This window comes from Macaca nemestrina, chromosome 10 (assembly GCF_043159975.1).
Source record: "Macaca nemestrina isolate mMacNem1 chromosome 10, mMacNem.hap1, whole genome shotgun sequence".
NCBI lineage: Eukaryota > Metazoa > Chordata > Mammalia > Primates > Cercopithecidae > Macaca > Macaca nemestrina.
Genome location: NC_092134.1, coordinates 6853620 through 6877656, shown reverse-complemented (window position 1 = coordinate 6877656; position 24037 = coordinate 6853620). Strand labels below are relative to the sequence as shown.

The 24037-nt window shown below is 40.7% G+C and overlaps 1 long non-coding RNA gene across 5 annotated transcripts in view; it reads left to right on the top strand.

The window, feature by feature from the left end:
* LOC105493568 (uncharacterized) overlaps positions 1 to 24037 on the top strand; it is a 49612-nt gene that overhangs the window by 17394 nt on the left and 8181 nt on the right. For 2 of the 5 annotated variants that reach the window (XR_011608688.1, XR_011608693.1), the window contains one exon: positions 1503 to 1640. The exons of 2 other annotated variants lie outside the window; for them this stretch is intronic. This is a non-coding gene — a long non-coding RNA (uncharacterized lncRNA). Of the gene's footprint in view, positions 1 to 1502; positions 1641 to 12086; positions 14040 to 24037 lie in introns of those variants that run through there. One more of the 5 variants, XR_011608691.1, reaches the window with a different exon arrangement.

Here is a 24037-nt window from a genome sequence, read left to right as displayed (position 1 = left end):
AATAGCATATCCTCATAAGCATGAAACAGAAAACACACCTACTGTGTGCTGAGCGCCGTGCCAAGTTCTTCACCTGCAATAATCCTAAAAATCCTACAGACAACCCTATGAGTTAGGTGTTTTTGTTATACCCAAGCCACAGATGTTGAAACCATGTAAGATGCAGTGAAGTTAAGAAAATTGGCTGAGGGCCGGGCGCGGTGGCTCAAGCCTGTAATCCCAGCACTTTGGGAGGCCGAGACGGGCGGATCACGAGGTCAGAAGATCGAGACCATCCTGGCGAACACGGTGAAACCCCGTCTCTACTAAAAAATACAAAAACTAGCCGGGCGAGATGGCGGGCGCCTGTAGTCCCAGTTACTTGGGAGGCTGAGGCAGGAGAATGGCGTAAACCCGGGAGGCGGAGCTTGCAGTGAGCTGAGATCTGGCCACTGCATTCCAGCCTGGGCGACAGAGCGAGACTCCGTCTCAAAAAAAAAAAAAAAAAAAAAAGAAAATTGGCTGAGTTCACATGACTTGCTAAAGAAGCAGAAATAGGACTTAAAATTGCCACCTGCCTACTCTCATCCCTGGCAGACCAGATGCCCACTGACATGGCTTTTAGTTTTTATGGCACATATCACTTCTAACATATGTTAACATTTTATTGTCTTCTCTAATATACTGTAAATTCCACACGGACAGAGACCTGGTTTGTTCACTTTTGTATCCCAAACACGAACAGTGCCTAGCACATAACAATTCTGTAAATATGTAGGAATGCAGAAATGAATGCAACCTAATCCTAGGAGATTCTCCTTTCGTATCTTTTCTCTTCCTTTACATTGTGCCTTGGCTTTCTGTTTTCCCATATCCTTCCATTATGTTGCTTTTCTAAGAAAGTCACAATCACTTCCTATTTATTGCAACCAGAGACTCAGAGAGAGACAGAAAAACGCAGTAATTTATTGGGAGTTGCAAACAAAGTCACTCTCTGTCCTCCTTACTTACAGATACTGTGTTTGCAAATGTACTTGCTAAAATGCACTTATAATTCCAAAATCAATGTTCCTGGTGCTTTTATGCTCATTTTACATGGAACAGAAAAAAAAAATTTAAGTTTTCACCTTAGATGGAACAAGGTGACACTCGGCTTTCTTGTTTTCGCTCTCATACCATAAACAAGTGTCCTTTTTGTAGTCTGTTTAGTGCCAGACTGCATTTTTGTGTTTCTTTCACGGATGATTTTGCTGTTTAACATGGACTGCAAGTATAGTGCTGAAGTCTCGTCTGCCACAAGAAGGCAGTGTGAGGTACCTGATGGAGAAAATGCAAAGACGCTTCGTTCAGGCATGAGTGACAGACAGCGGGGCTGGTGATGAGTTCAGTGTTAATGAGTTGGTGCTATATATTAAATAAGGTGTCTTTAAACAGAAGCACACGTAAGACAAGTTTATGTATTCATTGATGGATAATAATGTTGTGACAAGAGGCTTGAAGAAATTTATCTCTATTTCTCCTAGAAAATGTTCAGTACATGATAATTCCGTGTCCATGGTGACTCTACAGAACATAATGACTGTGGGATGGGGGGTGAGTTGGGGAAAAATTGATCAACGAATAAAAATTTTTTGTTAGATAAAAGGAAAAAGTTCAGAACTATTGTATAACATAGTGACTGTAGTTCACAACAATGTATGGTATTCTTGAAAATTGCTAAGAAAGTAGATTTTAAATGTTTTCACCACAAAAAAATGAGTATGGGGCAATGCATACATTAATTAGCTTGATTTATTTCTACAAAGTATGGCATGCATATTTCAAAATACTGGGTTATGTATCATCAATATATACAGTTTTCATTTGTCAACTAAAAAATTTCAAAAAGAAAAAAGAAAATAGCTGCTGCAGATAATAAGAATTTATTTCTACTTGGGAAAGCAGTGAACTAGACTATCCGTAATGTTTCTCCACTTTTGCAGCTTTTTTATGCAAAGCAATAGAAAGTCATCAGGGTTAAAACTTGTCTCCACTTTCTATGGTAGAATCATCTTTTCAATACATTGACTGTTGTTTCAGAGATGGCTTAATTAACAACGTTACTGGAAGGTTATTAAAGGTAATGTGTATTTCCAGGTTTGTGCATAGGGCGACTTGCCTTGTTCTTGGCTGCCTGAGATATTTATTGTTCTTGGTCTGTTGGCATTTTTATGATGCTGTGATTCAAGTTTTATAGCTGTTTTACTGGGCTAATTTTCCATGCTGCGTTTCATCAGCCCATCTCAGACACCCAACAAGTTAACTCCCCTCCCCTCTGCGGACTTGATGCTGTGAATTGCACCTCCGCATCCTCCAGAAAACTTCTGGGCACACTGTGCTTTGCAGCAGTTTGGAAACAGAGGTCAGGGAGGAGAAACATGTGACATAAAAGGTTTCCCAAAACCTTATCTCACGGAATGCCTAGGAGGTGAGGAGAGCTCACTTTTCCATTGAACATTTCTAACTGTTGTAAGAGCTATAAAGAGTACCTATGAAATTAATGAGATCAATGTTAAATTATGCACCATATCTCTACCATGATAAATTAACATGGCCAACTTAATAGTCTCCTCTCTCCTGATAAGATCTCATCTTGATGTCGCCCAGGTTGAGGGGAGCTTTGCATTCAGGTAGGGTCGAAATAAAGAGATTGTGGCATTTGGTTCCCTAATGTGTCTCTTGATTTGAAGACTAGTGAGATCACATCCTTCTCAATGACCCCAACCATAATGAGCTAATTTATTTTTCAATAACACTCTTGTTTGAACGTTGACTATTACTGTGCAGATACAACAGGCTGTGCTTCTTCCTTTGAATACCTCAAGTTCCATTGTCTTGGTTTTCAAATCCTGAAAATGGAGAGTTGTGAGCTGTGAACATTATCCCTCCATGACTGGATATGTGGAATTTGAATCAGAATGACCAACCATCCCGATGTGCTTGGGACTGGGCCTTTCCTAAGACATGGGGCTGTCAGTGCTAAAGCTGAAAAAGACCCAGGCAAACTGGAAGGAGCTGGACACCCTGTGAACCATCCCCTCGCAGTGTGTCAGACTAGGGCACCCAGCCTTTCCCATTGCAAGTGAGGGAGTGGAGTTTTGAGGACACCAGAGAACGTATTTCAATCTTATTTTAAACTTAGGTCCTACTGCAGGAAAAATTGTGATAGAAATTTTAAAAAAGAGGGAACAACCTCTCCCATACCTCACTCTGCACCATCCATTTCTAACTTCAGCTCCTTACTTCAGATTCCCTTTTCAGCTTAATGTGTTCAACAATCATTTATTGAGTAGTGCCTACTGTGTACAAGCCAGGTACTAACCGGTGTCATGCCTGCGTGCCAGGATAGATCATGTGCACGCTCACTCTCTCTCTCTCTATTTTTTCTTTCCTCTCTCTCTCTCTCTCCATATCTGTCTCCATTTCTATCTCTCATTCTTTCTGTGTGTATTAGGTACACAATCTCAGTCTACCTAATCAACTTAACATTTATTTCTAGCCCAGGGTGGTCTCAAACTCCAAGGCCCAAGGAATCCTTTGGTCTCAGCCTCTCAAATATCCTTTTTTTTTTTTTTTTTTGAGACGGAGTCTCACTCTGTCACCCAGCCTGGAGTGCAGTGATGTGATCTCGGCTCACTGCAGCCACCATCTCCTGGGTTCAAGTGATTCTCCTGCCTCAGTCCCCCAAGTAGCTGGGATTACAGGTGCCTGCTATCACGCCCAGCTAATTTTTCCATTTTTTAGTAGAGACAGAGTTTCACTGTATTGGCCAGGCTGGTCTTGAACTCCTGACCTCAAGTGATCTACCCGCCTCAGCCTCCCAAAGTGCTGGGATTACAGGCATGAACCACTGTGCCCAGCCCCTTCTTTTTATTAAACAAAGAAAGCTCGATCATCTTACCCCTAGCCTTTGAAAGCTTTCCCTTACGGTTGAGATCAGATGAAAATCATCCGTATGTGAGGGAAGTGGTTCTTTTCCTACCCACAGGCAGCCCGTCATGGTTTACAAGATCTCTTTTACATTCATTAACCCAAACAATCTTGACAACAACCTGCATGGTGAGCAGAGCAAGAATGATTGTTTCCACTTTTCGGGGCAGAGAGACAAGTCCCAAAAAAGTTAAAGAGGCCCCTTGGGGATACTCAGTCGGCATGTGGTGGAGGAAGAGAGGCAGTACCAGGCTTACATTGCTACCACCTTGTGCACCTGTGTCCTCTTCATTCTGTCTGAGGAAAGCTGTTTCCAGAAGATTCCTCAGGGCTCCTTCAGCAGCTAAGAGCCTGGGAAACCAGCAGAGGCAGTCATTCTTCTGCTTACTCTATGCAGAGGCCTCCAGGGAAGAGTCAGGGAGCACCTGGGGCTCTGACCTCTGCACTGTAAGTCCCCAGATTGGCCCCATGGACTGGGTTAGCATGCATTCTCCTTGCCCAGGACTTTCAGCCACATGCTGCATGTCTTGTGGATGTTGTACGGGGGTTTCATGTGATTAACAAGATTTATTTCAAAACTACAATATTTTGGGGCCAGGCATGGTGGCTCACACCTGTAATCCCAGCACTTTGGAAGGCCGAGGCGGGTCAGCAGTTGGAGACCAACCTGGCCAACAGAAGGAAACCCTGTCTCTACTAAAATACAAAAACTAGCCAGATGTGGTGGCACATGCCTGTAATCCCAGCTACTTGGGAAGCTGAGGCATGAGAATCACTTGAACCTGGGAGGCGGAGGTTGCAGTGAGTGGAGATCACACCACTGCACTCCAGCCTGGGGGACAGAGCGAGACTCCATCTCAAAAAATAAAATAAAATAAAATAAAATAAAATAAAATAAAATAAAATAAAATAAGTGCAGCACTTTTGAACTAAGCCTGTATAAATGCCTCAGTGTGCATTTCTTTTCCAGATGCAAGTTATTTCTTTAAGTTTTTGAAGTTTAAAAATGGTTACAACATCTGCTGTTTGCTTATTAAAATAGTGCCATGATATATAAATTTATAATTTAAAAATGTCTCTAATGGTTTTATTTTTCCACCCCGTCATCCTAAAGTATTTACAATTTGGAATTTATCCTTTTGGAGTTGTGTGTGAACACTTGCACATGTCTGTCTGTGGTCAAATACACTTATCTATAACTTGCTTTTTTCACATAATATTTCTTGTGCATCTTTGCATATGGGTTCACCTAAACCTACTACATTATTTTAAAGACTGCAATGCATCCCATTTAATTTAACTCACCCCTGGTGATGTACATTTTTGGTGAGCCCATTTTTCTTACTCTCAATGGTGTTCCATTTAACATGCTTTTTTCTACATATTTGTCCAAATATTGCTGTAGAATACAGTTATAGAAGAATTGTGAGTTCAAGTTATATAATAATTATGTATATTAATTTCATCAATATTCATATTCATCAATTATACATATATGTTCATATATATGTATGTATGTATATAAGAATCATATATAAATATAACAATTATATATATATATATATGGTCCATGCCATTCAAAGTGTTACACATGAGAGAGCATGTAATTAGGTGGGTTCTCCGTGACCCCCAGCTGCTGGACTAGCACCCAAGTCAAACTTTCAGATCTACACATGCAGAGCCTTCTTTTCAAATTGGAACAATCTCCTTATAAGTTAGTGAGCAAATGATTACTACAGAGGAGAAGGAGAGGCTATATCAGACTATATATATTCATAATTTTGACCTCCAAATGATGCTAGTTAGAATCCCATCAATGGCACCTTCCTCCATCTGGCTGAAAATGATCGTTTGGGTCTATTTTTGCATATGCCAATTGCACTTTAAGTGATGAAGGCTCTTTCCAGTGCAGTTCACAATCTCCACGTCACCTGCTCCTGGCATCCTCACCAGTCCTTCATCCTGCAGCCCTTCCTTCCCATAGCTCCATTCATACAGTACCCGTCTATCTTTATTTAATCAAACTTCCTGTGTATTTTACTTCTGTCTTCCAACCCTTGCCCACATTGGTACCTATGTCCTACTCATCTTTCAGGCATCTTCTCAGGAACCTTTTCATCATCATCCACAGTAAGCAATGTGCCTCCATAATGCACCCCCATAACGCCCATGTTCTGTAGAACCCAGTGCATCTGCATTGATTTGCTGTACACACCCATGAGGGCAGAAGCCACTTTTGATGGACTAGGATTAGACCAGCCCATGCCCATCCCTCACATAATCAGTATGAAGAGGGGAGGAATAGATGGGGAAAAAAGTTCTTGGTCTTATGAATGGTCTTAAAGACAGGAATGGGGCAGAAATAAGTGTGGTCCCCACTGCCCGCAGATTGAGCAAGAGGGAGGATCTTTCCGATAAAGACAGCTAATTTTTCTTTGAACTTCTCTTTGAGAATGGTTCCTCAAAGAAAAATTAGCTGCCTATATCTGAAAAAGGAGTGGTTTCTGATTGCCAAAAACAGCAGATGAGCTCAACATAGTCTAATTTTATTTTTCCTTTTTATAGAATTTTTGCTATTTTATGAATTTGTGGATCTAGAAATTGGCACTGTCTGCAACTGGCACTAAACTTGGCACTTAATACAGTGAGATTATTTAGAAGCCAGTTGTGCTCTGCCTTCCATTGGGTGTCTCCATGGTGGAAGCTGTAAAAGGAATTCCACGACACAGAGAGGAGGACAAGGAGGGACTATAAACTGTGAGTCCTGTGACTTGTGAACTTACTCTAGGTGATGCGTCAAGGAAACCCTCAGTCGTGGCTGGGCGCGGTGGCTCATACCTGTAATGCCAGCACTTTGGGAGGCTGAGGCAGGTGGATCACAAGGTCAGGAGTTCAAGACCAGCCTGGCCAATATGGTGAAACCCTGTATCTACTAAAAATCAAAAAAAAAAAAAAAAAAAAAAAAAAAAAAAAAAGATTAGCCGGGTGTGGTGGTAGGCGCCTGTAGTCCCAGGTACTCAGGAGGCTGAGGCAGGAGAATTGCGCCTCCTGGGAAGGCGGAGGTTGCAGTGAGCCGAGATGGCACCACTGCATTCCAGCCTGGGTGACAGAGTGAGACTCCATTTCAAAAAAAAAAAAAAATAGAACCCTCAGTCTCAACCATTGTCCCATTCCCCGGTCACAATGAGTGAGAGTCAGAAGGCACATGAGATGGTCACCCCCTCATCCAATGCTGAGATTTCCCCCACTTTGGTGGCTTCAAGTAGACTTGGAAGAAATAAGAAATACAAAAATGAGGTTTAAGTTCTAATCTATGCTTAAAGATTTCCACAACACAAACTGATATGTTCACAAAAACACACATACAATGCAATGTGACTTATTTGTGTCATCCACATGATAATGTCACACCACAATAATGATAGGATGTGTATGTGAGGACATGCCCTGCAGAGGCCACTGAAGGTAATGTGTGTTGGGAGCAGGTGTGTAAGGATGTCTGATGAACTACATTTCATCCTTCCAGTGTCTCTCAATGGCTTCATTCACATTCAGAAGCAACCTTAGAAGTTTTTGAGTTTTCTGAAATTTTTGAATATTTAAGTGTCCACTTACAGAGCAGACAGAGGAAGATCCTCCAAAGATAAAGAGTTTATAATTGAGTGCTTAGGGGGTTTGCACAGGGGATTTGCAGGCCCAGGACTTGCAAGGTATGGGGACCAAGGACATGTCCAAAGAGGTTGAGGTGAGAGAAAGCTTTTAAAGGAAAAGGGAAAACATACACATACTTTGTTCTGAAACAGAGGAACATTGATTACAGGGGCTATTCCAGGAGGTGATGCCAGTTCATTAGTGGAGACAGTGTGACAGGCAGGTGTTCTTGTACATCTGACTAGATGTCCTTGTGACTCAGGTAGCAAGCTGCAGTTTGAAAAGTCCTTGATAAAGTTCTCGTTATAGGCATATGTGGGTAAGAGCCCTTCAGAGTCTTTGTAAAAGTTCTTACCATAGGCATGTGTGCATGAAGGTCCCCTTCCGTCCGTCCTTCCTTCCTTCCTTCCTTCCTTCCTTCCTTCCTTCCTTCCTTCCTTCCTTCCTTTTTTGGTTTGACACAAGTGACTCCATTTTGATTCTGACAACTTTTGCATTAGTTACCAGCCAAAAAGTCTTTCTGATCTCCTAGGGTAAAGACTGATCTAGCCTCTACTTCTCCTCTGCAGTAATTATATGTTCACTCCCTCATAAGGAAGTTGTTCCAATTTGGAAAGAAAGCTCTCCACTGTATAGATCTGAAAGTTTGATTTGGGTGCTAGTCCAGCAGCTGGGGTCATGGAGCACCCACCTAATCACATGCCCTCTCATGTGTAACACTCTGAAAGACATGGACCATCTGGCCATCGTTCACCATGGTGGACATTTATTGCTTGTTGAGAGCCTCAATGGCTGTGCTCTCCTCTAGTTACAGACCCTTTTCTGGGGGAAATATGCCTCCCTTACTCTTAGTGGTGGGGAGTTTTCTCACCTCATTCTAGGAAAAGATCATATGAACCTTTCCTGGCCAATCAGAAACTCAAATTCCTTGAGCTTAGCAATTGGTTTATAAATAGACGCTTCATAATAATTCATATGGGATTAAAGGGAACGAAAGTCCGTGTGGAAATGTGGAAAGTGAGATACCCTCTTCTCCAAGAAACTAGAACAGGTAGAGCTATAAGGTTGTAACCATTGCAGTCATGGTGACTTCTCTGTGGATGAAACCAACATGAAGAAAAGGAACCAAGAAATGGAAAAAGAGGAGAACCCAAGTCTCCTGGATCAAGCCACACCTGAAAGGAACCCTACCCCTATACACTTCAGTTATTTCAGACAGTACATGACCTTCATGCTTAAGCTAGCTTGAGTTGGATTTTTATGACTTATATCCAAGAGAACTTTGATGAATCTTTTTGCCTTGCTTCCCTACCTCTCAACACTTGTGCTGTAAATTTTGTGTACAACCAATATTACGGCAAAGAATGCTGCCAACAACAGCAGCTCAGGTATCAGTTCTAATTATGCATGGGACCACTTGCTCACTTGGGTCAGCCACCTGTCAGTGATAAGCAACTCCAGGCCATTAGTTGTTCTAATATTAAGGAAATATCTGATGCTACCAACTCCATATATCATCGGCCACACCGGCTTGTGAAGCACCCAGTGGCAGAGGGTGTTTCTTGTTCTGTAGAATTGACCACCGTCTTCCTGAAAGTCCCCAACGGGAAAGAAAAATTTCCCTAAGGTATAAAGAAATCATAATAATAGCCATGATCTGGAGTTCAAACCAACTTCATAAGAAGATAATTGTTGGGAGGTGAAGGCAGGAGATTCACTTGAGCCCAGTAGTTTGAGACCAATCTGGCCGACATAATGAGACCCCATCTCTACAAAAATTTTTTTAAAATATGATTAAATTATGAGAATAACCTTGAGAAACTGGTTATGAATAGGTATAGTTTGACCTGTATCCGGAAGAAAGTTTGTTTCTGCCCTTAGAATATGTTGTAACCTTTCCCCTGATGAAAGGAAGTATAGCCATGCGCCGAAGAGCTGAGATCGGAAATCAGAAGAGATCTGGGTTGGCCTGCCACTTACTAGCAGTGAGTTCTTGAAAAAGTCACTTAACCCCAAGCTACTTAACCTCTTGGAGACTCAGTGTCCTCATTCTCAAGAGTTTCTTGATGAGGAGTTATTAATTTAAGACTCACCACCTTCAAAGCTTGGTCTCATTAGTGGCTGCATTTAAACAGACCCAGATCCGCACAACCTTATTAATATTCTTACTCACATATGTCGGTCTTAAATAATACATGGTCTTGAACATTTCCCAGGTAATTTTATTTTGTATCACATATTTTATCCAAACTTCTTTAAATTATTTAATTAGAATTTTTAAAAAGCAGCAATCATGCCATTTATTTTTTCTGATTTTCTTGCTCAGTGGTGTCTTAAATTACCTTAATCGTTTTCGTCTGCAACAGAAATAAATAGAAGTCGTATATAAAATTTAGGTCACATCAAGATTTTCTGACCCAGTAAAAGTGCTGCTTGTTTAAGAAATCCTTCCAGGCAATTATAAATGTGTCAAACTAATGTAAAAGTGTGACATTCGAGATTGAGTCCATGGTAATCATTTGAAAGCAGTTGCAAGTGTATTATATTTATGAGAAAAATATGCTTAAGTATACATGCTCCTGTGTACTCTCTAGAGCTGATGTAACTAAAATTCAATTTGAGAAAATCTCTAGAAAGTAAAGCCATTGTTTGCCAAGAAAGGTTTTGAAGGCACTCAGAAAATTAATAATAATAATGATAATTTTGATAATATTAATTTCATTGAGTTATGGAAAAAGATGGGTGGAGGAGGCTTCCAGCTCTCAAATCCTGAGATTATGGGATTTGTCAGCCCAGTCTATGAAACACATGAGTTTTACATTTAGTATTTATGGAGGTCAAAAGAATTTGCAATATTTACAGTGGGGTTAATGAAGAAATGCTCCGTGTCAGTGAATGTTGGCATGCAGGGCAGCCTGTCTTACATGAACTGTAGTGCCTTGGCCTTCAAAGGTCACAAGTCAAGGGAATTTTAAGGTTCATAGTATATAGAAACAGTCATCTACTTGATCTGTTTATTGAATTTCTTGGAAATATGACTAAAATAAAACAAAACCTTCTCTTCACCACTCTCTGAGAAATGGACGGTTTTTACTGTTTTTATGCCCAGCCAAACCTCACAGATTCTAATCTAATTGATCAGGAGAGGAGTCCAGGCGTGAAGGAATTGTTCAAGTTCCCCAGATGATGCTTACATATACCCGGGTCTGAGAACCACTTCCTATGAGAAATCCCTGTGAGCTGGGATGATCTGATTGAGAAAATAGCTATGCCTTGTTTTCTCAGCAGAAAAGTGATCCTAAGATAATAGAAGATGTGCTTTGATTCTCCTCTCAAGAACCAGGCTCACACTGTAGCTTTTCCTTCTAGAAGTCTATATTTTCCTTGCTGCAGAGATTAGATAAAAAGGTTTGGTTTTCAAGAGTCTGAATTCTTGGTGGTGGGTATAAGACGTTCCTAGAAAGAGAGGGTTCTAGGTGTTCATTTGAGGGGAGTGGCCCATTGAGAGAGTTTTCAAGGGAAGTGACTCAATTTGGAGAATGGAGGAGTTGCCGTCCTTCAAACTGTCCTCCCAACGTTCCCAGTTTACTCAGGACTAAGCTGTTTTCTGGAAAGCTGAACTTTCCATACCAAAATAAAGAGAGTCTTGTGCCAACTAGTATGGCTGGCCACCCTACCTTCTAACACAAAAACAGCATCCTTAGGGAATAGAACATCACATGAAGGAGGTGGGAACCTTCCTCGGCAGGGTGGGCATCAGGCATGTGCCCCAGCTTTGCTTAAAGGGTGCGGTCTGGACAGGCACGGTGGCTCATGCCTGTAATCCCAGCACTTTGGGAGGCCAAGGCTGGCAGATCATTTGAGGTCAAGAGTTAGAGACCAGCCTGGCCAACGTGATGAAACCCTGTCTCTACCAAAAATACAGAAGTTAGCTGGGTGTTGTGGTGCGTGCCTGTAGTCCCAGCTACTAGAGAGGCTGAGGCAGGAGAATTGCTTGAACCCAGGAGGTGGAGGTTGCAGTGACCCAAGATCGCACCACTGCGCTACTCCAACCTGGGCAACAGAGTGAGACTCTGTCTCAAAAAAAAACCAAAAACAAAAACAAAAAAACAAGAGGGCGACGCTGATGTTTCTGAATGGATCGTGTGCACATAGTTTGGGAGGACTCAGGAGGAGCGGCCAGGATGGACTGAAGACCAGATAATTTACTAAAATCTGACTTGAACAAGTGTCAGGGATCCAGAGAGTTCCATGACAGTAGGGGGAAGAAGCATCCCGTAAAATTACCAGGATTGATGTCCTACCAAACCAGATGGGTAGAGCAGAGCCAAACTGGGTGACATTCAGATAAGTAAGGAAATGTGAGCTGTGTTGCACTTCAGTACACATAAACGCACACACAAATATATATATATGGACGACTTAGAAAATGAAATGGAAGGTACTATAACTGAGCCGTCCTGATCCCTTCTTCCTGTGTCCAACAGTCCGGAGACCAAGCACAGCCATTTGGATGCTTGTTGCAGAAAACGCCTGCTTCTGGAAGTTAAGACTGTGAATCAGCTTTGCCTGGTGAGATTTGCTTCAAGACCTTTCACTGCTGTGCCCGCCCATCCAAAGCTATGAGGTCCAAGGAGCAGAGGTTTCTCTCGGACTCTGGGAGCCGTGATCTTCCTATGCCTGGTTCTTAGTGAGGTCCAAGCTGGAATCCACAAAGCACCTACTGTTCCCTGAAAAACTTTCAAATGCCTCAACATGACAAGGCTGTGAACAAAGGACTTCCTCAATTCTGGATTCAGTAAGCACTGAGGTTTGGGAAGTTCCCGGATAAGCCTGAATTTCCACCAAACCAAGAATTCAAGTCCAATACTTACGCTGCTGGCTGAATACCAGAATCCATATGCCTACTCTGCTTTTAATAACTAGATCTCTGATGCCATTGTGAGTGCAAGCTGGACACCTGCTCAGGAATCCAACATCACAGGACAGGGGCCCAGAGCATGGAGAACGGGCTGGGTTTGGGTGCCCTCCTGCAGGCTCCAGAGAAGCAACCTCAGGGGAACCCCATGTTCTGTGACCACAGAAGTTTTAAAGGCAGGCAAAGCTTTTCATGTCTGGTGGGTGAGACACCACCCAGCCAAAACCTAAGCTAGAGTATTAATGCAAAAGGCCAGCATATTAGGCCCAGGGAAATTGAATGTGTTTTGATTATAAGAACAACTTTCTATTGTGGCTCTAGGGACTTCTCCCCAGCTGGCCTCTCGATCTGGGAGTTCCTTTCTCGGAGACCTGCTAGGTTGAGAGAGAGAGAGAGAGGCCTGCTGGACCAGGGGGCACAGGACTGGGATGCAGAGGGTGGGTGCACAGGTGATGCTGGGCAGGAACCACAGTGGGGGTGAAGGAGAGGGTTGGCTGTCTCTCAAGCTGAAGAAGTAGCTGCAAGACTCAGATCTGCTGAGCTGCAGACCCAATCCTGAGCATCTGAACTGTGTTCAACTGAGACATACAGAGAATCACTTTCCCTGGGGAGAATGCTCAAACACTTCACCAGGTCATCCCCTTTCCCCATCGCGTGTCAGGCAGAATGACCAAAAGTACCCATGATGGACAGATTGCAGGACTCAGGCAAGGAGCAGTAAATGATACCTTTACAATCATAAACTGATGCTCTGCTGTGCCCTGGACATCAGTATCTCATCCAAAGAGACCCTCAGCAGATCAGAAGGGCCCAGAGGCTCTGAGATTGCTATGTATGATTGTAAAATGGGCAAACTTCCTCGAAAGGCACAGAAAGGGACAGTGAAACCTGGCAGGTGAGACCATGCAACGATTTGGCCGTTGGTTCTATGGACCAGTATCAAGTCAGGCTTATGTGGCCGAAGCTCCTGGCCAAGTCGCAGCAGGCGGGGTCAAGAGCCCAATCTCAACGAGCTCCCTGCCCTGCGAGGCCCATTGCACAATCACCCAGCCGAGGATCAAACCCTGCAAACACCCTGCCCTAATTTCCCTATTAAGAACTCTACTAGTATCTTTCAAGGGATTCTTCCCTGAGGTCAGTGTGATGCAGTTAGCTTTGCTTGATCAATACATTTTTTTTGTCCTTTGCATGACTTGACAGCAATAATGAAAACTTTTTTTTTTTTTTTTTTTTTGCTTCAGTCATTTAAATGCTTAAGATAACATGAATGCTAGGCTCAGAGAATGATTTTAAAAGAACTTAGATACAGTTACCCTAAAAGAAGGAGGAGGAAGAGCAGAGCAGATGGGGTCCTGGCTTCTTTGACACTAGAATGCAATGGCAATTGAAGGAGAAATCAGTGAATATAGGTGAAATCAGTAAAGTCAAGTGATGAGAAATAATTGTTATTTATTTTCTCTTTATTTGGCTGCAACTTGGGGTAAAAAAAAGAATTTCACTGGCTTCAACTGCATCACGCAGACGTTTCTTGGACCTAACTTGTTTCATAATTTTTTAGAGAACCTACAAGCCGAACATCATGGTACATGTCTGTAATCCCTGCTACTTGGGAGGCTGAGGTGGGAGGATGGTCAGGAGTTGGGCCCAGGAGGTTGAGACCAGCCTGAGCAACATAGTAAGACACCATTAAAAAAAGAGAGAAAAATAAGAAACTTTAAAAATTAACCTCTGTAAGTAGAACTACCATTTGATTCAGCAGTCCCGCTACTGGGAATCTACGCAGAGGAAAAGAAGTCATATGGAAAATATACTTGCACACGCATGTTTATAGCAGCACAATTCCCAATTGCAAAAAATTTGGAACCAGCCCAAATGCCCATCAGTCGACAAGTGGATAAAGAAATTGTGGCATATATATACAATGGGATACTACTCAGCCATAAAAAAGAATGAATTAATGGCATTTGCAGCAGGCTGAATGGAACTGGAAACTATTATTCTGAGTCAAGTAACTCGGGAATGGAAAACCAAACATTGCATGTTCTCACTTATAAGTGGGAGCCAAGCTATGGGGATGCAAAGGGATAAGAATGATACAATGGACTTTGAGGACTTGGGGGAAAGAGTGGGAAGGAGGTGAGGGACAAAAGACTACAAATTGGGTTCCGTGTGTACTGCTTGGGTGGTGGGTGCACCAAAATCTCACAAATCACAACTAAAGAACTTACTCATATAACCAAATACCATCTGTTTCCCCCAAACCTGTGGCAACACAAATTTTTTTAAAAATCAGTTTTTAGTTTTGTATTGATACGTAATAATTATACATATTTATGGGGTACATGTGATATTTTGGTAATGCATACAATATGTAATGATCAAATCAGGGTATTTAGGATCTCCATCACCTTAAACATTTATCATTTCCTTGTGTTGGGAACATTTTGAATCTCTTCCAGCTATTTTGATACATACAGTAAATTATTATTACCTATAGTCGCACACTCTGCTACAGAACACTAGGACTCGTTAACCAACCTCTCCTTATTCCTCCACCCTTTTCAAGCCTCTGGTATCCATCACTCTGCTCTCTACCTCCATGAGATCCACTTTCCGTAGCTCTCACACATGAATGAGAACATGCACAATTTGTTGCTCTGTGCATGCTTTATTTCAGCTAACACAATGACCTCCAGTTTCATCCATGTTGCTGCAAATGATAGGATTTAATTCTTTTTTATTTATTTTTTTTGTGACAGGGTCTCACTTCGCTACCTAGGCTGAAGTGCAGTGGTGCTATTTCAGCTCACTATAGACTCTGCCTCCCAGGCTCAAGTGATCCTCCCACTTCAGCCTTCTGAGTAGCTGGGACTACAGGCACACACCACCGATAATTTTTGTATTTTTAGTAGAGACGGGGTTTCACCATGTTGGCCAGGCTGGTCTTGAACTTCTGACCTCAAGTGATCCACCTACCTCAGCCTCCCAAAGTGCTAGGATTACAGGTGTGAGCCACTGCACCAGGCCATGTATTCGTCTGTTAATGGACAATTAGGTTGATTAAAATAACATGACAAGGATATTTGTAAAGGTTTTAGTTACCGGGATTAAGTAAAAATGTTGAAATCATTTTTCTATTTATAGACAGGATCTGAATTATTTTCTATTCATAAGCAAATGTCAAGTCCTGAGCTTTTTTTATGTTTTACAATGCTGAAATAGTATTTATTTCACAAAGTTTAGGTGAGTGGAATGTTGATATGTTAGCAAAGCCATTCTGATATCAAGTTTAGAAAACGTATTCCTGCATCCAAATGTACTTCCTTACTCAGCATAGAGCCAATATTGTTCATTTTAATTTTCAGACATATAAATTATTCTGTTTTTGCACAAGAATATTATTTATTGATTTTTAAAATTAGCATTGGACTTTAAAAAAGAAGCATCAACTTTGTCTTTAATTGTCTGCAACCTTCTATCTGTGGGGAAAAGTAGCCTTTTCTTTGTTATTCTGCGTTTCCTTGGCAATCCTTTTATCTGACTGTCTCCATTTGAACTGTGGTTTAAGTCCTTTCTGGGAGAGCAGCTTATAATTAAAATGATTGGTAATTGTGTTTTTAATTAGCTGTTGCCTAATGAAAAATTACAAAACAATTTAGTTCCTGCAGGGAGATGAGTGACCAGAGAATAATGGCTACTTAGGGACAGTACTCTTTACCATTTACTCCCTTCCTGCAGACAAGGGTGCACGTTTATATTAATTAAGATTGTAGCCTGTTTGAAATGAGGTAGGATATAAGAAGAAAAGGAAATGAGGCCGTGAGCTTTTGACTGCTGGTTCTCACCTGCTTTCAAATTTAGAAAAGGCCAAGAAATTTCAAGAGGGGTCTGAGATATCTGCCTAGGGCCCAAATTCAGCCTGACCAGTCAATTGCTCCTAGTTATTTTTCACAGCTGAGTCCTGCTGACCCCTGGTGACAGTGTCACCAAACCAAGCCTCCGAGATCATGTTGGATGGCTGTTGCTTGACACTGTTGGCTTTCAGTACTGTTACTAACACTGCAAATCATTTGCTCTGTTCCCCTAATTTTTCTCCTTCCCGCTATCCCCACCCCTTATTAACTGGGGTCTTTCCTACAAGATGATGAATGAGAAGAAAATCCATCTGAAATGAATGAACATTAAAAAGACACAGAGCTTAGTGAGTTGCCTGCAGATGTGGTGTCTGTGTGGGGGGGGCATTCTTTGCAGCAGTTATTTTAATTTTGTCTGTATCAATACAGGAAGTCATTCCTTACAGACAAATACAGGAGATCCCAGTGGGGAATTCAGAGCACTTGAGATCATCATAGTCATCCATGAGTTCTCAGAGTTTGCTGTCTTCTTTGAACTTGCCTACTGCTGCTTATGTTAAGAGCAACACATATGTTGCATTCTGTCATGCTGTTATTTTAATTGCTTGTTTGCTAAACTACTGTAGTCGGTGGTTCTCAACACCAGAATCACCCGGAAAGATTGTGAAAACAGAGACTGCTGGGTCTAGGACCTAAGAATTTTTACTCAGTAAATTCCCATCGATGTTGCTGATCCAGGCACCAATCTGCTATAGGTTGTAAAGGATGTTTCTAGAAATTGTGAATAATTCCAACTGGGTGAAAAGGGGAAACTCAAGGTTTTCTTTTTTTCTATGGCATCACTACTGCCCTGATCTGAAATAACGCTCTGCAGCCCTAGTGGATAGAGTCTGCTTGTTGCATGAAATATAAGGGAAGGAAGAAAAAAGTCAGTGAAACTGGTGTTTCTCAAAGACCTTCAGATTTACAAAAAGCAGTGGAAATCTCAAGGATCCTCAAGGATCTCTTGTGTACCACAGAGGAAAACAAAATGAGTGGGAGATCCCTTCCCATGTGATCTTCGGACCTGGTCACAAGGAGTGAATCAGACCTGGAGATGCCCACGGCTCTAGTGGTGAAGTTTAGGTGCTCATTCCAAGATAGAGCTTTGCTTTTAGGTCTAATTCTGAAAACGACCTCTGACGGTCAGCAGGGAAATTATAATTAATTATGGAAATTATACCGACTTCTTTGGTACAAGATTTGAAAAAAAGAAATAGGAAGAATGCAGTAGCACGTCAACTCAGTCCTTGGAGTCAGACTCTCTCACAATCTGGTCTATATGAATCATTTGGTCTTCAAAACTTGGCCAAGGCCTTTAAAACTGTTAAGGTTTAGTTCTGTTTCTGTAAAACAGGAATAATAATACTGCCCATGTTGTAGATGTTATTGTCGGGATTAAATGGAATACTTTATTACACTTAGCATATAATAAGAACTCAATACATGTTAGGTAAAATCATTAGCATCATCATAATCAAGCTACTAGGAGAAAATATAGGCAAATTTGTGTATAACCTTGGGAGTTAGGAAGTCTTTCTAAAATTAGTGAGGGAAAACATTTTTAATTAAAAAATAGAAACCTATTTATTCCAGAGTAATAAGGAAAATTAATGTTTTGAAGGGAGTATAATACAAATATTTATTTTCAAGCCATGTTTTGAGTTTCAAGGTCATCTGTTATGCAAGACACAATATTTTAAGATGTGTCACGAAGCAGGGAAGGGGTTAATTCTTTTTTCTTAACTTCTATTTTAGGTTCAGGGGCAGATTTGTCATACAGGTAAATTGCATGTCATAGGGGTTGGCATACAGATTACTTTGTCAGCCAACTAATAAGCATAGTACCTGATAGGTAGTTTTTCAATCCTCACCCTCCTCCCACCCTCCACCCTCAAGTAGACCCCGGAGTCTATTGTTCCTATCTTGGTGTAGCTCCCGCATATAAGTGATAACATGTGGTATTTGATTTTCTGTTTCTGTGTTAGTTTACCAGTTCCATCTATGTTGCTGCAAAAGACTTGATCTCATTTTTGACGGATGCATAGTATTCCATTGTGTATATGTAGCACCATTTTTATCCAGTCTACCAATGATGGACATGTAGGTTGATTCTATGTCTTTGCTATTGTGAATAGTGCTGCAATTAACATATGCATGCATGTGTCTTTATCGTAGAATGATTTACATTCCTTTGGCTATGTACCCAATAATGGGATTGTGGGATCAAATGTAATTCTCTGTTTATGTAGTTTTAAGTTTTTGAGATATCGCTCAACAGCTTTCCATTATGCCTGACCTAATTTACATTCCCACCAGCAGCCTATAAATGTCCCTTTTCTCTACAACCACCCCAGAGTCTGTTATTTTTTGACTTTTTAATAATTGCCATTCTGACTGATGTGAGATGGTACCTCATTGTGGTTTTGATTTGTATTTCTCTAATGATTAGTGATGTTGGGAATTATTTCATATGCTTGTTGGCTACATATGTGTCTTAAAGTGTCCATCAGCGTCCTTTGCCCATTTTTTATTGGAGTTGTTTTTGCTTACAAATTTGTTTATGTTTTTTACAGATTCTGGATATTAGATCTTTGTTGGATGGATAGCTTGCAAATATTTTCTCTGATTCTGTAGGTTGTCTGTTTACTCTGTTGATAGTTTCTTTTGCTGTGCAGAAGCTCTTTATGTTAATTAGGTCCCATTGTCAATTTTTGTTTTTGTTGCAATTGCTTTTGGCATCTTGTTCATGAAATCTTTGCCAGGTTCTATGTTCAGAATGGTATTTCCTAGGTTGTCTTCCAAGTTTTTTTATAGCTTTTGGTGTTAGATTTGAGTCTTTAATCAATCTTGAGTTGATTTTTGTATATGGTGTAAGGAAGAGGCCCAATTTCAAGCTTCTGTATATGGTTAGCCAGTTATTCTGGCACCATTTATTGATAGGGAGTGCTTTCCGCATTGCTTGTTTTTGTTGGCTTCTTCGAAGGTCCAATGATTGTAGCTGTGTGACATTATTTCTGGGCCCTCTATTCTTTTCCATTCTTTTATATGCCTGGTTTTGTAACAGTACCATGCTGTTTTGGTTACTATAGCCTTGTTGTGTAGTTTGAAGTTGAGTATTGTGATGTGTGCAGCTTTGATCTTTTTGCTTAGGATTGCCTTGGCTATTTGAGCTCTTTTTTGGTTCCATATGAATTTTAAAATAGTATTTTCTACTTTTGTGAAGAATGTCAGTGGTAGTTTAATAAGAATAGGATAGGAATGGTGTTGAATCTGTAAATTGCTTTGGGCAGTATGGCCACTTTAACAATATTGATTCTTCCTGTCCATGAGCCTAGGATGTTTTTCCATTTGTTTGTGTTATCTCTGATTTCTTTGAGCAGTGTTTTGTAGCTCTTGTTGTAAAGGTCATTCACCTTCTTGGTTAGCTGTATTATTAGGTATTTTCTTCTTTTTGTGACTATTGTGAATGGGATTGCATTCTTGATTTCATTTTCAGCTTGGATGTTGTTGATGTGTAGAAATGCTACTGATGTTTGTATACTGATTTTGTATCCTGAAACTTTGCTGAAGTTGTTTATCAGATCAAGGAGCTTTTGTGTAGAGACTATGGGTTTTTCTAGTTATATAATCATATTATCTGTAAACAGAGCTAGTTTAACTTCCTCTGTTTTTATTTGCATACCTTTTATTTATTTCACTTGACTGGTTGGTTTAGCTAGGATTTTCAATGCTATGTTAAATAGGAATGGTGAGAGAGGGTGTCCTTGTCTTGTTCCAGTTATCAAGGGGAATGCTTCCAGATTTTGTGCAGTCAATGTGATGTTGGCTGTGACTTTGTCATAGATGGCTCTTAATATTTGCTTGTATTGAATCAACCTTGCATCCCAGGTGATATGATTTGGCTCTGTGTCCCCATCCAAATCTCACCTTGAATTGTAATATTCCCTACATGTCAAGGGTGGGACCATGTGGAGGTAATTGAATCACGGGGGCAGTTTCCCCCATGCTGTTCTCATGATAGTGAGTGAGTTATCATGAGACCTGATGGTTTTATAAGTGTCTGGCATTTCCCCTACAGGCACTCATTCTCTCTCCTGCCACTCTGTGAAGAGGTGCCTTCCGTCATGATTGCAAGTTTTCTGAGGCCTCCCCAGCCATGCAGAACTGTGAGTCAATTAAACCTCTTTTCTTTATAAATTACCTGTTCTCGGGTATTTCTTCATAGCAGTGTGAGAACAGACAAATACACCAGGGGTAAATCCTACTTGGTTGTAGTGGATTAGCTTGTTGATGTGCTGCTGGATCAGGATTGCAGTATTTTGTTGAGTATTTTTGCATTTATGTTCATCTGGGTTATTGGATTGAAGTTTTCTTTTTTTGTTGTGTCTTTGTTGGATTTTAATATCAAAGATAATGTTGGCTTCATAGAATAAGTTAGGGAGAAGTCCCTCCTCCTCAATTTTTTGGAATAGTTTCAGTCAGAATGTTACCAGCTCTTCTTTATACATCTGAAGAATTCAGCTGTGAATCCATCTGATATTGGGTTTTTTTTCTGGTTGGTAGGCTATTTATTACTGATTCCATTTTGAAACTGATTATTGGTCTGTTAGGGTATTCAGTGTCTTCTTTGTGCCATCTTCAGAGGTTGTATGTGTCTAGGAATTCATCCATTTCTTCTAGGTCTTCTAGCTTGTGTGCACAGATGTGTTCAAAATAGTCTCTGAGAGATTTTTGTATTTCTGTGGGGTTGGTAGTAAGGTCTCCCTTGTTATTTCTGATTGTGTTTCTTTGTCTCTTCTCTCTCTTTTTCTTTCGTTTCATTTTATTTCATTTCATTTCATTTCATTCAGTTCAGCTCTGATTTTGGTTATTTCTTGTCTTCTGCTAACCTTGGCATTGGTTTGCTCTTGTTTCTTTAATTGTGATGTTAGGTTATTAATTTGAGATCTTTTTAACTTTTTGATGTGGAAGTTTAGTACTGTAAACTTCCCTCTTAACACTGCTTTCGCTGTATCCCAGAGATTCTGTTATGTTGTATCTTTGTTTTCATTAGTTTCAAGGAATTTCTTGATTTCTGCCTTAATTTTTTTATTTACCCAGAAGTCATTCAGAAACAGGTTGTTTAATTTCCATGTAATTGTATGGTTTTGAGTTATTTTCTTAGCATTGATTCCTGTTTTTATTGCACCATGGCTGACATGATTTCAGTTCTTTTATATTTGCTGAGGATTGCTTTATGCCCAATTGTGTGGTCAATTTTAGAGTATGTGCCATGTAAGGATGAAAAGAATATATATTTTGTTGTTTGAGGGTGGAGATTTCTGTAGATGTCTACTAGGTTCATTTGGTCAAGTCTTGAGTTCAGATCCCAAAAATCTATGTTAGTTTACTGCCTCGGTGGTCTAATACTGTCATTGGGGTCTTAAAGTCTCCCACTACTATTGTGTGGTTATCTAAGTCTCTTTGTAGATCTCTAAGAACTTGCTTTATGAATCTGGGTGCTTCTGTGTTGGGTATGTATATACTTAGGATAGTTAGGCCCTCTTGTTGAATTGAACCCTTTACCATTATGTTATGCTCTTCTTTGTCTTTTTTGATCTTTGTTGGTTTAAAGTCTGTTTTGTCTGAAATTAGAATAACAACTCCTACCTTTTTGTGTTTTGTGATTATTTGGTAGATTATTCTCCATCTCTTTGTTTTGAGCCTATGAGTGTCATTGCATGTGAAATGAGTCTCTTAAAGACAGCGTACTATTGGGTTTTACTTCTTTATCCAACCTGCCAGTCTGTGCCTTTTAATTGGGGCATTTAACCTGTTTACATTCAAAGTTAGTATTGGTATGTGCAGGTTTGATCCTGTCATATTTTAAGCTGGTTATTATGCAGACTTGTTTGTGTAGCCGCTTTATAGTGTCACGTGTCTATGTACTTCAGTATACTTTGTGGGTAATGTACTTTGTACCTGTGTACTTTGTTGGTTATGGTCTTTCCTTTGCACATTTAGTGCTCCCTTCAGGACCTCTTGTAAGGCAGGTCTTGTGGTAATGAATTTCCTTAGCATTTGCTTGTCTGAAAAGGATCTTATTTTTTCTTCACTTATGAAGCTTAGTTTGGCTGCATATGAAATTATTGATTGAAAATTCTTTTCTTTAAGAATGGTTAATATAGGACCCCAATCTCTTCTAGCTTTAGGGGTTTCCGCTGACAAGTCTGCTATTAGTGTGATAGGCTTCCCTTTGTGACTTGCCCTTTCTCTGTAGCTGCCTTTAACATTTTTTCTTTCATGTCAACCTTGGGGAATCTGATGACTATGACCATCTTGCAGATGATCTTCTTGTGTAGTATTTTGCAGGGGTTGTCTACGTTTCCTGAATTGAAATATTGGCCAACCTCTCTAGTGAGGTTGGTGAAATTTTTATGAATGATATCCGGAAATATGTTTTCAAGTTGCTTGATTTTTCTCCATCTCTTTCAGGGACACCAGTGAGTAGTAGATTCAGTCTCTTTACATAATCCCATATTTCTCAGATTTTAAAAATTCTTCTTTATTGTTTTTTCTTTATTTCTTCTGACTAAATGACTTTGGAGAGCAAGTCTTCAAGCTCTGATATTCTTTCTAGGCTTGGTTGATTCTGCTATTAATACTTATGATTACATTATGAAATTTTTCTAGTGTGCTTTTCAGCTCTAGCAGATCAGTTTGATTCTTTCTTATAATGTGCAGTTAATCTAGCAGCTCCTGTATTTTTTATTGTAATCCTTAGATTTCTTAGGTTGGGTATCAAGTAGCTCCTGTATGTGGATGATACTTGTTCCTATCTATATTCTCAACTCTATTTCTGACATTTCAGCTATTTCAGCCTGGTTAAGAGTCATTGTGAGGGAACTAGAGCAGTCATTTGGAGATAAGAAGATACTCTGGCTTTTTGAGTTGCCAGAGTTCTTGCACTGGTTCATTCTCATTTGTGTGGGCTAATGTTCCTTCAGTCTTTGAAGTTGCTGTGCTTTGGATGGATTGTTTTGCTTTTTTCTTCTTTGATGTCCTTGGGGGTTAAGTTATGGTATAAGATCGGTTTGATTGACTGGCTTTGATTCTAATGAATTCCTGGGTCTTCGAGGAGAACTCTCTGATTATGTCTCCATGCCCACATTTCTTTGGTTAGGTGATCTAGTCTATGGGGCCCCCTCAGGCAGGGGCCATGGTTGACGCTAATCTGTTGTCTGTGTGCTTCCTACGATAACATGGGGTTGTGCCTGCCCTCAGAGTTCAGGCAGTAGCAGGACCACTGGTGTAGAAGCTCTAGCAGGTGTGGCCCATCTGGCTATGAGAGGCAGATGTTAGAGGAGTTGCCTTCCCTGCTGTCTGGGGTTTCCAGGGCGATAGGAGGCTATGCCCCTCAGCAAATTCAGGCAAAAGTAGGATGCTAGACTAGAAGCTCTAGCATGCATGGCTCACCTGGATACTGGTGGTAACAGTGGGTAAGGATGCCCAGTCTGCTGCCCAGGTGTTTCTCAGAACAACAGGAGGCTGCACCCACTAGTTGAGTCCCCACAGAAGCAGGACCACTGGGCCAGAAGGCAGGTGCTCTCTACCTGGGTACGAGTGGTGGGAGTGGGTGAAGTCC